The sequence below is a fragment of the Clupea harengus genome, chromosome 21, assembly GCF_900700415.2.
Source record: "Clupea harengus chromosome 21, Ch_v2.0.2, whole genome shotgun sequence".
Lineage (NCBI taxonomy): Eukaryota > Metazoa > Chordata > Actinopteri > Clupeiformes > Clupeidae > Clupea > Clupea harengus.
Genome location: NC_045172.1, coordinates 3683249 through 3697638, shown reverse-complemented (window position 1 = coordinate 3697638; position 14390 = coordinate 3683249).

Genomic DNA, 14390 nt, shown 5'->3' with positions numbered 1-14390 from the left:
ACATACAATAAGAGCAAAGAAAAATAAACTTACCAAACCAACTGAAAGATCTAGAAGAATCAATTCACTCTGGTGCTGAATTCTTATGACAGCACCAGAATTTAATTCTGGGACAACTGGAAACTGGCGATCAAAATTGGATGTAACAGGACTGACTTTTTCCCCCAAATGAGCGGGTTGCAACAGGACTGCAGTTTGAGTCTTACACTATTCAACAAAAGACCAGGTGTAAATACTCAGGATAATTAGTCACGTGATAGTCTGATGAACAGGTGAGTTCAGAAAATGCAGGGAAACAAACAAAGGCAGAAAGTAGATACAAAAGGTGAGCGGTCAGGGAGGTATTCCACGTACCTGGTTTAGTGACAAACCTGGATAAGTTAACTCAGAGTAAGTGGTAAACCTCCTAATAAAAGAACCCCCATTGGTTCATTTTTCTAGCAAAACAACGTCAGAGGGCTCTTCTATTAGGAGGTTTACCACTTACTCTGATTTAACTTATCCAGGTTTGTCACTAAACCACGTACGTGGAATACTCCCCAGGGCCCTATTCCTCGTACCTCGCTAACTGAGTTACCGAGATAATTTTCAGGATAAGATTACATAAGTCAGCCTTTTCGGTTCCACTAAGCAACTTTGGCAAAATCACCATAGCAACACATCAATAAACTTGAGCCTGCTCCAGTGCAGGCTAACAGCTTAAGTGAGCTGGATAAGCTTGCCACTCCCCCGGAAAAAAATGGCAGCTCCCTTCCTCAGAAATCCCATTGACGAAGAAGCGATATTAGTTAGATTAGCGTTTTATAGGGAGAGAGTTCTTCGAGATCGCCAAGATCCGTTATCACATCATGATGACTTCCTATATGAGCGCTATCGATTCTGCCGACAAGGAACCATTTATTTACAAGACCTTCTCGAGCCATACATTGCAAACACCACACGCCGCAGCCGAGCATTGACTGTCTCACAGACTGTATGCATAACCTTGCGCTTTTTTTGCAAGTGGTACATTTTTATACAGTGAAAGCCGCTGCATGCCGTGCTGTTCGTAAAGTCTATTTGGCACTTAAGAAACATATGGATGTATTCATTGCATTCCCTGGCCATGTCCGAGTAAATGCAATCAAAGAGGGCTTTTATGGAATTGCAGGTAATTGAGTTATTCAATATTTCACCATTTAATGAAAATAATAATTCATTAATAAAATATGAAGGAGGACACTTACACTCTTGGTAAGGAGGAGTGGGGAATCAAACTAGCAACCTTCCGATTACTAAACAACTCCTCTACCCCCAGTACCACTATCGCACATGTTATAATGCATACATACATAAATACATACTGATCCGCCCATACACAGATTCGCACACACATATTCAAACTCCTACTTCTATATGGTCATCTACACATACATGTTTATACACATATATAGTACATGATACATACGCGCATACAGTACATATATCCTCATAAGTATCTATTCATTCGTATCAATTAGATACTCTTTGAGCTTGTTTTTACTACTTATTCTGAAAGAGTTGAGATAATTATTTTTCGCTAGCTCACTCGATGATTCATTCTATTAAGCCTACTGCCAGCAGGCACATTTAAAGAAATATGGTCTGATTGATTGGGGTAATGAGGCACTTAAAATTAGCCTATACATTTCCCCAACACTTGGGAAATTTAACTTGTCGGCGATATTTTGCTATGCTTCTTGTCTTGCTCTCGCAGCGGTGGCGGTGTTGGATTTTGCATTGATTATGGTCTTGTATTGTTCATAATGGTTCATTATCATCTCCTGCTCACCAGCAGAGAAAAAGGAAGCTCTTTCTTTAAGTTTAGTAGTACCATTGTACTGTTAGAAAATCATGGTTTTGGTGATCGAATTGTGGAGAACAGGTGAGCCATAAAAACTGGTAATATTTTTGCTGGTAGTATGCTTACCATTCATATGACTGCCAAAACAAATGTTACATACCTTTTTCTGTGTGTATATTTTATATGTACAGATGACGTCAGACTTTAGGCAATACATCTCGTAAATTAAACAGGTACAAAAAAGTCAGTGCACGGTCCACTAAACTACATACCATTTCGGGTAGGCATTTAAATAGATTATTCATATTTGCTCCATTACCTTTTTCAATCATTAGGCATTTAATTTATCCACCAAAAAGTGTTTCTTTTGTCTTTCCACTAAAACCACTGGCCTCAGGTCATCTCAGCAGGTCAACTAGGGCTTACATTCATTCTGTCCAGGTAGAACTCTGTGAGACTGGGCTTACGGTAATGTGCATCTCTATAAACATGATAATAACAGAACAAACAACAAGCTACATCACAGCAATGACAGTGAGAGAACTGCAAATCGGTAGAAAACCGTCACCATTATTGGTGTCAGCAACACATTAGATTCTTTATGCCTTCTGTGTGCAGCAGGTCATCTCCAGTGATCTGACCCGGTGCTGTTGTCATCTCCTCCATCACCTTCATCACAGGCTCCAACAGGATCAGGCGTCGGGTCAACAGCTCTGCCACGCTCCCCACTCCACACAGAAGCCCCACCTGATGGACAGCTCTCCTCATTTTAGTCTGAACATCAGCAACAACCTCCCGCTTCACAGACACACCCCGCAGTTTGGCCTTTGTCTCATGAATCTTAGAAATCCAGGACTTCATTGCCGTCTGCAAACAGGAAACATTCTATACATTTCTGCAACTTTTTTACTAGAGAAAATTAAATGTACTCAATAGACCATTAAGGTACCCATTACAATGTCAGGCCTGGATCACTAAACTGACCTGGGTACAAGTAGGACACACAGGAAATTGAGACTTTGAACAGATTTAGCATTTCCTTGGCTACCCAGAGAAAAAAGAATGCAGCAATGTTTGTATGTAATGAAAATGTATTTTATTCATAATATGATGAAAATAAATGCTGAACAAATACAGCTGATAATAATAGCAGTATTAATGAAGGTGAAGTAGTAATAATAATAATAATAATAATAATAATAATAAAACTTTATTTATATAGCACCTTTCATGCAAAAGAATGCAGCTCAAAGTGCTTTACAGCAAATACATAATATGCACAAAGAAATTACATGCACATAAAAATAGACATCAAAGAAACATAACTCAGATATAGTGCAAAAAATAAATAAATACAATTATAATTATAATTATAGAGATATATTTAATCTAACCCCTTAATATCACCAGTAGAGATTTAAATTAAATTAAATTAAATTAAATTAAATTAAATTAAAAGTATTTATATATATATATAGTGCGAAGTGGTAGCTAGTTAAAGGCTAATGTGAAGAGGTACGTTTTTAGTTTTCTTTTAAAGATGTTAAGCGAGCTGGCTTCCCTGATGTCTATAGGCAGTATGTTCCATAGCACTGGGGCGTAATTGACAAATGGTGCGTCCCCGATTTTCTTACGGCTTTTGCTGGGAACCTCCAATAAACCAGCATTCGATGATCGCAGTGTTCTTGAGGGCAAGTATTTGACTAGGGAGTTTGCAATGTAACTTGGTCCTAGCCCATTAAGAGCTTTGTATATTAGGAGAAGGACCTTAAAGTCAATTCTAAAAGTTACTGGAAGCCAGTGCAGAGCAGCTAAAACTGGACTAATGTGCTCTCTCCTCTTGGTTCTGGTTAATAGCCGAGCTGCAGAGTTTTGAATGAGCTGAAGTCTCTCAGTTGTTTTTTTTGGGAGGCCAGTAAGGATTGCATTACAATAATCAAGACGGCTTGAAATAAAGGCATGAATCAGTTTTTCAGAATCTTTTTGATTTATAAATGGCAGGACTTTAGCTATGTTTTTAAGGTGGAAAAATTATGTTTTCGTCACCTTGTTAATGTGAGACTTGAAGCTTAAATCTGAATCTAAAATAACACCAAGACTTGTAACCTCCGATTTAATCAAGGGAGTTAATTTCCCCAAATTATTAAACAGCATTTCTCTTTTTGTTTTAGGGCCGACTAGTAGGATCTCAGTTTTATCCTCGTTTAACTTTAAGAAATGATTGCTCATCCACTTATTTATCGCCAAAAGACAGGTAGTAATGGAGTTTATTGCTGCAGCATCATTTGGCTCAGCAGAGATGTACAGTTGCGTGTCATCAGCATAACTATGGAAACATACATTGTGTTCTCTAATGATGTCCCCAAGTGGCAGCATGTACAGTGAGAATAATAATGGACCAAGGCAGCTCCCTTGTGCAACCCCAAAGCAGATGTCATGTTTCTTAGACACATGATCTCCAAGCCTGACATAAAACTTTCTCCCTTTGATGTATGTTCTGAACCAGTTTAATACAGAGTCAGAAAGCCCAACTAACTTTTCAAGACGATGAATTAGGATGTCATGATCAATAGTATCAAATGCTGCACTTAGGTCTAAGAGGACCAGGATTGAGACCTTATTTGCATCCAAATTTAGTCTGAGGTCGCTGATTACTTTAGTAAGAGCAGTTTCAGTGCTGTGGCATGTTCTAAAGCCTGATTGAAATTTCTCCAGGATATTGTTTTCTTTGAGAAAGGAGTTTATTTGCACTGAAACTGTCTAGGATATATAGGGATAGGAAGAGGGATATCTGTATACCTGTATCCAGAGGGATCTCCTGCTCCCTCTTCTCAGTGAGGACGTCCGCCTCAACATCAGTCAGGACTCTCTGATGAATGTAAAACATGTTTAAGACACAGGCACTCGGTTCGTGTCATTTACAAGTAGCGTCCTGCCCCTAGGATGGTGGAGGTCTGTGCCCATCCACTTTAATATGAATTACAACAGGTTTAATCATTACATTCTGGTGTATAGTTAAAACTGGTCATTTAAAGTTTAAATGACCAGTTTTAACTACACACCAGAATGTAATGATTAAACCTGTTGTAATTCATATTAAATAAATACTTTTAAATAAATACATTTTAAAGCATACATCATTATCACACATTTCAATCAAGTCAATGTGCACATTTATGTATTCTATTCTTACTATGGTCCTCCAGATCACTTACGCTTTCCCATGCAGACCTGGATGACTGGTGTATCTTCCAGGACCATATCTGACCCTCCCTGGCTACAGGCTTTCTTACCTGTCAAAGATACGCAGCCTACAGAAAAGATGACGCAGACTTATGTACGATCAGTCATAGGTTTTGGGTGAAAAGCATGTGATGATTTTATCACTGCATGGCACTAGTAAAGTATACACTGTTGTCTATTCTTACTAATGTGCTCTGGTTCACTTACGATTCCCCATGCTGTCCTGGATGACTGGTGTGTCTTGCTATCTTTGGCTACAGTCCTATTGCCTGTCAAAGGTACGCAGCCCACAGAAAAGTCAGTTATTGATTACAACTTTTTGATAACATTCATAAATAACACTACTGTATTCTTCATGATATTCTTTGCATTCTTACTCAGTGGTTTGGTCTTTGCTTCTCCACGACAGCTGCTAGTCTCCACTGAGTCCTCGACCTGCACGTGTAGGACTTCAGCAGTCTTCAAGGTCTCAGCCATTTTCCACTTTCTTGGTGACATCCAATTCTTTTCTCTGGGCTTGTTGTTGCACCTTCTGAGGCTTGCACCTCTCCTGAAAAGCCTGGGAGCTGGTGTCCATTTTCTCCTGGACTTTGCTCCTCATCGCCACACCATCTTCCTGCCTTGGCTTCCACCCTGAGGCCACAAGTCGAGCTCTTCTCAAGTCTCTCTTGGTGGTCTTTGCTCCAGCCTTGACTACCTCCACCTCAGGTCTCTCACTCTCTCCTTCAACCCTCTGTCCCTCTCCTGGTCCATCTTCTCCATGGCCTGCATCTTGCTGATGCCGTTATTCCTGTGTCTCTGCCTCACTCCTCTTTTGCTGATGCTGGCAAATGCAGCCCTCAGGCCATCCATGAAGCATCCACAAGATTCCATCTTCAGCTGCTGAATTCACAAGAGCAGTTACAGTATGAACATCAACCGATATTTCACAGGTAGTTAGTATTTTCCACATTCAGCAAACTCTGGATTGAAAATTAAATTAAAAGATATACACAGTACAGTTGACATAAAAAATGTATTTTTTCTTTAACCAAAGCTAACATTAACACTGTAGGCGGTTAGCTTACTAGCTAGCGTCACTGTAGATAACCCGTCTACCTGGTTCCCAGCGAACAGGTCTTCCCTGAGCAGTGTGTCTATATGAGTCCGTCGACTTGGTCAATCTCTGCTGTCAGTGTCACATTCTGGATTGTTTAGCCTTGTTGGCCTTTTAAACACTATCTACGGGTGATAAAACACATACAACGAGCACGAAGTCCTTGCAAGAAACGTGTCGCCTCTCTAGTTCTCCGTCGCTCACCTCAGGTCACCATCTCTCTTTCCTGGTATTTTTCCTAATCCCCCGTCATCCCACACTTCGTACCCAACCAGAATTAAACAGATATTTTACAACCAATAAGGCTAGTCTGAACCCACTGACATTATGGTATATAGGCAGACAAGGACCCAAGAGTTTAGACTCATTTCAAACAGCAGTTTCTCGTACAATTCACAGGAATCAAAGGAACGTATCCACTACTCATTGAAAAAAAGAAACACATAACTCTTCAACCATGTACACTTACTATCATATGTACATCGTCATATACAGGAGATCCAGGTATATTCATACAGCATGAAATGAATATTAATTTTTAACTGTTACAAACCTGTTTTCTTCCTCAACTCTCCCCTTAAAGATCGAAAACACCTTGAAAACAGACCCTCATGGTAGAACACCGCCATTCCTGCATATACCTAGGTTTTTGGTAAGTCTCCCTTTAATAGAACAACCTGAACTATATCTGATGAGCATTGACTGACAAGTGACAACTGACAAGCATTTCATACTTGAGTAAGGTTAAAAAAAAAAAATATCAGTTTTACTATCATTACTATCGTGACAACTCACAGAAGAATACAAATTTGAAGAAAACAGTGTCAAAGTTGGACAAAAGTCTATTCACTAAAAGCTATTTCATTTTATTATGTGATTCTATCAGTTAACATTTAAACCAGCTTTTCACTCAACACAGTGGAAACTTGGTGAGACTGAGTTGGTCAGTGTATTAATAGTAGCCTTATGAGAGATATCAGCACAAATATCAGATTAACCTAATGGCCACACTATACTGTCTTTAGATTGTTTTGTGGATTTTTGTGCTGAATCTGGCCCAGTCTCAGTTTTTCTTGGGGATCTCATTTTAAATTCTGCTGCAATGCAAAACTACTACAGTATGATGAGACTGGCTGGTCAGAGGTAGAAGAGGAGCGAACACAATGAGGAGAGAAAGAAAGGGGAAGACGCAAAACAAGCTCCATCATCATCATTAGTGGTTTGAGAAATCTCATTATGTGACAATATGTCATCAACAAACCTCAGACAAACCTTGTTAATCATCTAACGCTTTAGGCCATAATCTGAAATAAGTTAACAGAATGCTGAATAGATTTAAAAGCAGTGTTCCTCCTGGAGCACATGACTTCGGCCCATAAACCTACTTAATGTAGCAACCCTGTCTCTCTTACCAGTGTAGTCACCTCTGAGTCACATGACTCTGTACCTAGCAGCCAGTAGTATATACTAAAGGAGATAAGAAGGAACAGAGTTCCCACAGCCCCAGAGAACCCAGTGAAGAACCGTGTCACATCCAACATCATTTCAGATGTGGTGAGATATCAGATGTTTGGCACAGCGAGCGCTCACTAACCTTTCTGATTATTGAAGGAGTTGGAAGAATCAGAATTTAAGGTTCAGAGTTAATAATGATGTACAATATTCAATAATCCAATGCATCTTATATTCATTTGTAACTGTTGCTTTTATTTGGATTTAGGCTCAAATGTTATGTCTGGTTGTATATTCTGTTAGAGAAAATTACCTGAGGGAGGTGTGAAAGTGGTTTCAGTTGCTCACAGCCGGATCTCTTAACCCATTGTCCCCGTGTAGCAAATGGTTACGAGCCTTCCTATCTCCAAGATAATAATCTGATACATATTCATGAAGTGATGGGACTATGGGGTGACACCCCTTATACCCAGAGGGCATAAGAACTGAAATGTTACAATGGAAGATTTTGTAGGTGAAGCTTTTTGAGTAAAACCCCTGTCTCTCTCCCTTAATGCGCATCACTGTAACAGATTAAAACCTGTTTCTTGACCATATCTCAGACTGAGTCTCCAACAAATCTTTGGTATAAATTACCATCATTATAAAGGTGTGATCATTTACTAAAGTATGAAATCACATTTCTCAAACAAAAACATTGGAAGAAATTGATGAAAAAACAGAATCTCATATTTAGCTAAGAAATTAGTTTACAAAATATGTTGCTGCTACTTTGATCAAACCTTATGTTTTCATTATTTGATTTCCTTTCTTGTTGAGTCGGTTACAAATTGACAAAGTTTGTCATTAGTCCTGTGCATGGACTTCTAGCTTCCCTTCCTCAGAAGCTGTGAAGCACAATGTCCCCTCTATAGAAAGACTGCCCTCTACTGTTAGCTCTGTCGCATGTGTTCAAATTTGTGCTCTGTATAGCACAGGAGCTCTTACAATATCACAAACCAGATCCAAACTCCCCATTTACTTAAAATCTATCAACTTATACAACCTATTGATTTTTTAGGGGCATTTTCATTTGTTCCCTTTAGTTGGCAGAGGTATTTGCATGTTGATACAGTGGTTTGGTCTCAGAAAGGTGATCAGTAAGGTCCTTGCAACAACACACATTGTTTACTCTTGTGGGTCTGATATCTTCTCTTGTTGGTGTGGTAGTTTGATTGACCAGTAAGGAAATAAGAAAAGGTATTCTAGGCATATGTGTGTGTGGTACATGTTCCTCTGTAATGTTATCCCAGCTTGAAGAATATGCAAGTTTTTGATGGTTAGAAAAATGAATCTAAATGTGGCTGTATAATATTTATAGATATAGCCTAATGGTTGTTTCGAGGACAATGCTGAATTCACTGTATGACCCTCTTCCTTGGAACCTTATTAAACATTGTTTAAAAAAAAAATGATATCCTTATCTTATCAAATATAATCTTAAATAATCTCAATATAAATCAATGAAAAATATTCTCTTATTAATGTTATCATTTTATTGAATCATTATCTTATAATATATAATCTTATCCATTAAAAATATATATCATTAACAGAGGAAATGTCCAATTAGGCAATGCTGATAATTTATTAATTCAGCGTCTGGCCCTCTTCCTCTTAGGCTTCTCAGGCATGGGCTCTCTGTGATCCAGATCCTGCCATCTGCATCTTCTGTCTCCAGGAAAGAAGGACAAGAGAACTTCTCCCACAGACGCTGTTTGATCACACGACCCATCTGAAGACTGTAGGGGCGAGGATGGCCAGATCGTGTTGTCATCATTGGATCTACTTCAGAATGGTAAATTCTTTTGTATTCTTCCACACTGTAGCCATGGATCTTTAGGGGCTCCTCTTGGGGCAGCGGCCCATTATAAGACCTGGGGTGTGGGGTTGGGATGGGTGCTGGTGTTGGCTGGCGGAGGTCTGGAAGAATAGCAGCATTCTTGATGTATCTCTCCTCCAGAGGCTCTTCCATCTGCCTGAGGCTAGTCTGAAGAGCAGTTTCCCTCCTTTTCCTCTCAGCTGCCTAAACATGAAAACATATTTTATTAATTGTTTATAAATTAACATGATCTCCTAACATGTTCAGACATCCAGCATATTCATGGTACCTCAGCTTTGTAAGAAGAATCTTTTAGATGAGGAAAGAACATGTCCTCGTTCTCCCTAGGAGCTGTTGACCGCTCAAAGGGGATGTCTATGTTCATTTGACTAAACTTCTTTCCATCATTCTGCTCTGCATTTCTCCTGGTAGGACCATGGCTGGATGTCGGGGATAAACCCAAAATCTGACTGATGCTACAGGGAAGTGCTGGAGAGCAAAAGAGCGCAGCCTGTGGGACAATCAGGACCTTGAAGTCCTGAGTCTGCCTTTTGCTGGGCAGCACATGGTGAGGCTTAGCCTGTTTCTTTCTCCGACCTTTGCTATCACAGTCCCCAACATGACCACTGGTGGTACGTGGCTGGGTATTGACTCCAGAATGGGAGATTCCCTGGAGTTCATCTAAGCTCCTTCCTTGAATAAATGGAGTCTCCTGGGACAGTGGTCCAGCCTGGGGTACTGTGTTCTTCAGTTGGACATGTTGTCCAAAGTCAAGTAAGATGGTAGCAATCTCAAGTGTCTCCTTAAAAGGGGCCTTAAACACCCCAAATGTATCCTGGGGCACCAATGCACCCTCTCCTCTGTCTGCAGCCTACATTGAGAAGTAACATGGTAAATCAGCAGAAATACTCATACATAATACATTCCTATTCATGACATTGAAGGACACCAACCTACCTGTACAGTACAAGTCTGCTCCTCCCTTGACACAAAACGGCAGGGCTGGGTTTGCTTGCTCCCTCTATCAGTGCCCTCAAATCCCTCTTGTGTGGAGGGGAAAATAGGCTCTGAGAAAGACCTACAGAGGCCACCATCTCCACCCTTGAGAGACCCTTGGAGTTCAGGATATTTTAGACGGAGGACCAATGAGCAACCAACACTACCACAGGTACCATCAGAGATGGGCAGAGGGAGAAGAGCCTGTGAAGTAGAGCTGTGCCCATTCACACCAGTGTTCCTGGTTCGAAGACACCTCTTTTTAGAGAGGCTCACTATTTCTACATAGTAATCTTCAAAGCGCTTGGATGGGACAATGTTCCTTCTAAGGCCATAGCGGCCATTGACAGAAAGGTTCACACTGCCCTGTAAGAGAATTAAACCAAGTTAGAAAATGCTTCAAAATTTCATGAAGGAATAAAACATACAAAAATTGGTGACCATTATAAAATTGGCTTACCTTTTCCATATTAGTTGAAGAATTTGATAGAGAAATATCCAAAATATTCTTTTTGCAAGGAGAAACTGGCTTTCACATGTGTTAAATTTCATCCAAAGTTGAAATTCTAATCTTTGTTTGGGGTTGGTTGCCGATGGCAAATGGCAAAGTAGAATTTAGAATGTTCATGATGTAATTTAGAACTCAAGATGTGGCCTTTTGGAATGCCATGTCCATGTCCATTTTTCAAATAATAACTCAAGTCAAGTCAAAAAATTGTATGAAGCACATTTAAAAACAACTCACGCTGACCAAAGTGCTGTTCAATTATATCACAATACAATATCAAAACAAATAGAAAAAGAGAAACAAAACAATAAGATCACAAAAAAAATCTAATAGAAAAACAGAAGCAACACACTCAACTAAGCATCTATATACACAAAGAACAGAAACACCTCTAACATCTAAATGATATTAACTATTATGTTTGTAGAGCACCTTTCTGATTATAGCCCAAGGTGATTTACTGAATTGTTACAGAAAATAGCATTAAATACAACAAAGCAAAACAAAATAAATCAATAAACAAACAGAAAAAAATTAAACAGATACATGTATAACAAAATATGAATGAAAATATAATGGGTACACAAGAAGGCCAACAAAAGTTAATATGATTTAGAATAAGTTAACAAAATGTACTCCTACAAAGGGTCTTAACATCACTATAGTTGTCAAGGATTTGGCATTATCTGATCATTTCTGCATCTTCTTTGATGTATTTATGTCCCCACAAATTCAGAACAGTTGTGTGATGGTAGGAAAGAGAATCATAAATGATCACACTGGTGTTCTCTTTGAACAGGCACTTTCAAAAACCTTGAGTCAACCATCAGACTCAGTAGACGATGTAATGGATAATTTTAACTCAAAAATGGTTAACATTATGGATAATATTGCTCCATTTAAACTCAAAAGAGTCACTGAAAAGCGGAAAGCACCATGGAAACAAAATCCAACGATCAAACTCCTAAAGAGAGAGTGTAGGAAGACTGAAAGAAAATGGCGTAAATCCAAACTTCTCATCCATTATCAAATACACAAAGAGATGCTACGCAAATATAACTTTGAAACATGCAAAGCAAGACAGTCTTTCTTCTCTAACATCATCAGCAAGAATATGAACAATGCTCGAGTTCTTTTTTCAACATTTGAAAAGTTAACTAATCCCCCTTTACAATTAGGACCCGAGCTTGTCTCCACAAATAAGTGCAATGAGTTTGCATCTTTATTCAAATGTAAAATTGATAAAATCAGACTGAACATATTATCTCAAACGCAAATCACTCAAAACCTCGAACCACCAGTGACAAAAAGAGGAGCACATAACTTGATGTCTGAATTTAGCTTGATTGACTTATAAATTCTTGAAAAAACAGTACAAAACCTCAACTCTTCCACATGTGAATTGGATATTCTTCCTACCAGCTTTTTTAAATCTGTCATTCACCTCATAACGACAAATCTGCTTGAAATCATAAATACATCATTACAGACTGGCACATTTCCTAACTTCCTGAAAACAGCTGTTGTAAAAACCCCTACTGAAAAAGAATAACCTGGGATGCCTCCACATTAAACAACTACAGGCCCATATCCAATTTACCATTCATAGGCAAAATTATTGAAAAAATTGTCTTTAATCAGCTAACCACATTTTTGACACTGAAAGCCTTGATGACTTTCAGTCAGGTTTTCGTGCTAATCACAGCACTGAAACAGCTCTTGTTAAAGTTATAAATGACATACGCCTAAATACAGATGCAGGTAAAGCATCAGTCCCAGTATTGCTGGACCTTAGTGCAGCCTTTGACACTGTTGATCACAACATATTACTTCACGACTAGAACACTGGGTTGGCGTCTGAGGTGTTGTTATCAAGTAGTTGAAATCATACTTACAAGACAGGAGCTTTTTTGTTGCAGTTGGCAACTGCACCTCAACACCTACGTCCCTGACCTGTGGAGTCCCCCAGGGCTCAATTTTGGGTCCACTTCTATTCAACCTTTATATGCTCCCACTTGGACAAATCTTAAAGAATAATTTGATCTCCTATCATAACTATGCTGATGACACCCAAATTTACTTAGCTTTGACACCTAATGACTATGGTCCCCTTGAATCTCTTTGTGATTGTATTGAGCAAATTAACCACTGGATCTCAGAACTTTCTCCAGCTAAACAAAGACAAAACTGAAGTAATAGTTTTTGGTAAAAAGGAGGAAAGATGTAAGATTGCCACCCTTCTTAACAAAAAAGGACTTAAAGCAAAGGATACTGTCAGAAATCTTGGTGTCCTCTTAGACAGTGATCTAAATTTAACAGCCACATGAAAGCAATTACTAAATCTGCGTTCTACCATCTCAAAAACATTGCCAAACTTAGGGGTTTTATGTCAAAAGATGACTTGGAAAAACTAATTCATGCCTTTATCTCCAGTAGGGTTGATTACTGTAATGGGCTGTTCACAGGCCTTCCCAAAAAAAACCTTAAACAGCTTCAAATGATACAAAATGCAGCAGCCAGAATTCTTTACAAAAAACAAAAAGAACTGACCACATAACCCCCTATACTGAAATACCTGCACTGGCTCCCAGTAAGTTACAGGATTGACTTTAAAGCACTGCTGCTTGTTTTCAAGTCACTTAATGGGATAGGGCCAAAGTATCTATCTGACATGTTTCAGCAGTACGTACCACTCAGATCTCTCAGATCGCAGCATACATTTCTATTAGTCAAACCCACTGTCCAAACTAAACAGGGTGAAGCAGCACTCAGCCACTATGCGGTTCACCTCTGGAACCAACTTCCAGAAGACATTAAAAACGCTCCAACTACTTTGTTAAATCTAGACTAAAGACCAAACTTTTCTCAGATGCCTTCTGCTAACTGGCCATGAACAGTTCCTTTGAAGTATTATTGCTTACTGTAGTAGACTAGTGATTGTTATTATTCTTTTATTTCCTATATTTTACTATTTTTATGCCTTAATGTTCTCATGCTTTTATTTTCTATAATTTACTGTTTTTATGATCATGCACTGACCTTTTGCTTTTTTTTTTTAATGTGAAGCACATTGTTGTGCATGTATGTGAAGCACATTGAATTACCACGGTGTATGAATTGTGCTATATAAATACAATTACCTTGCCGTACCACATCTGACCAATAATACCCATCAGGCCCATTTGTTCTGCCAGCAGGGTCATAGGCTCAACCTTCAATTAAAAGAAAATCAAACTAACACAAATGGATCCTACAGTCACCATCATGAAGAGTAAGCCCTTTATTTCTCTGTAGGGCGAGGTGAAGCCATCCACTGAGTAGGCAGAAAAACACACCAACAGGAGCCTTCATGAAGGATTGGTCGTAACAGACACTGAGATGGAAGCTTGGACACACTTGCACCCCCTACTAG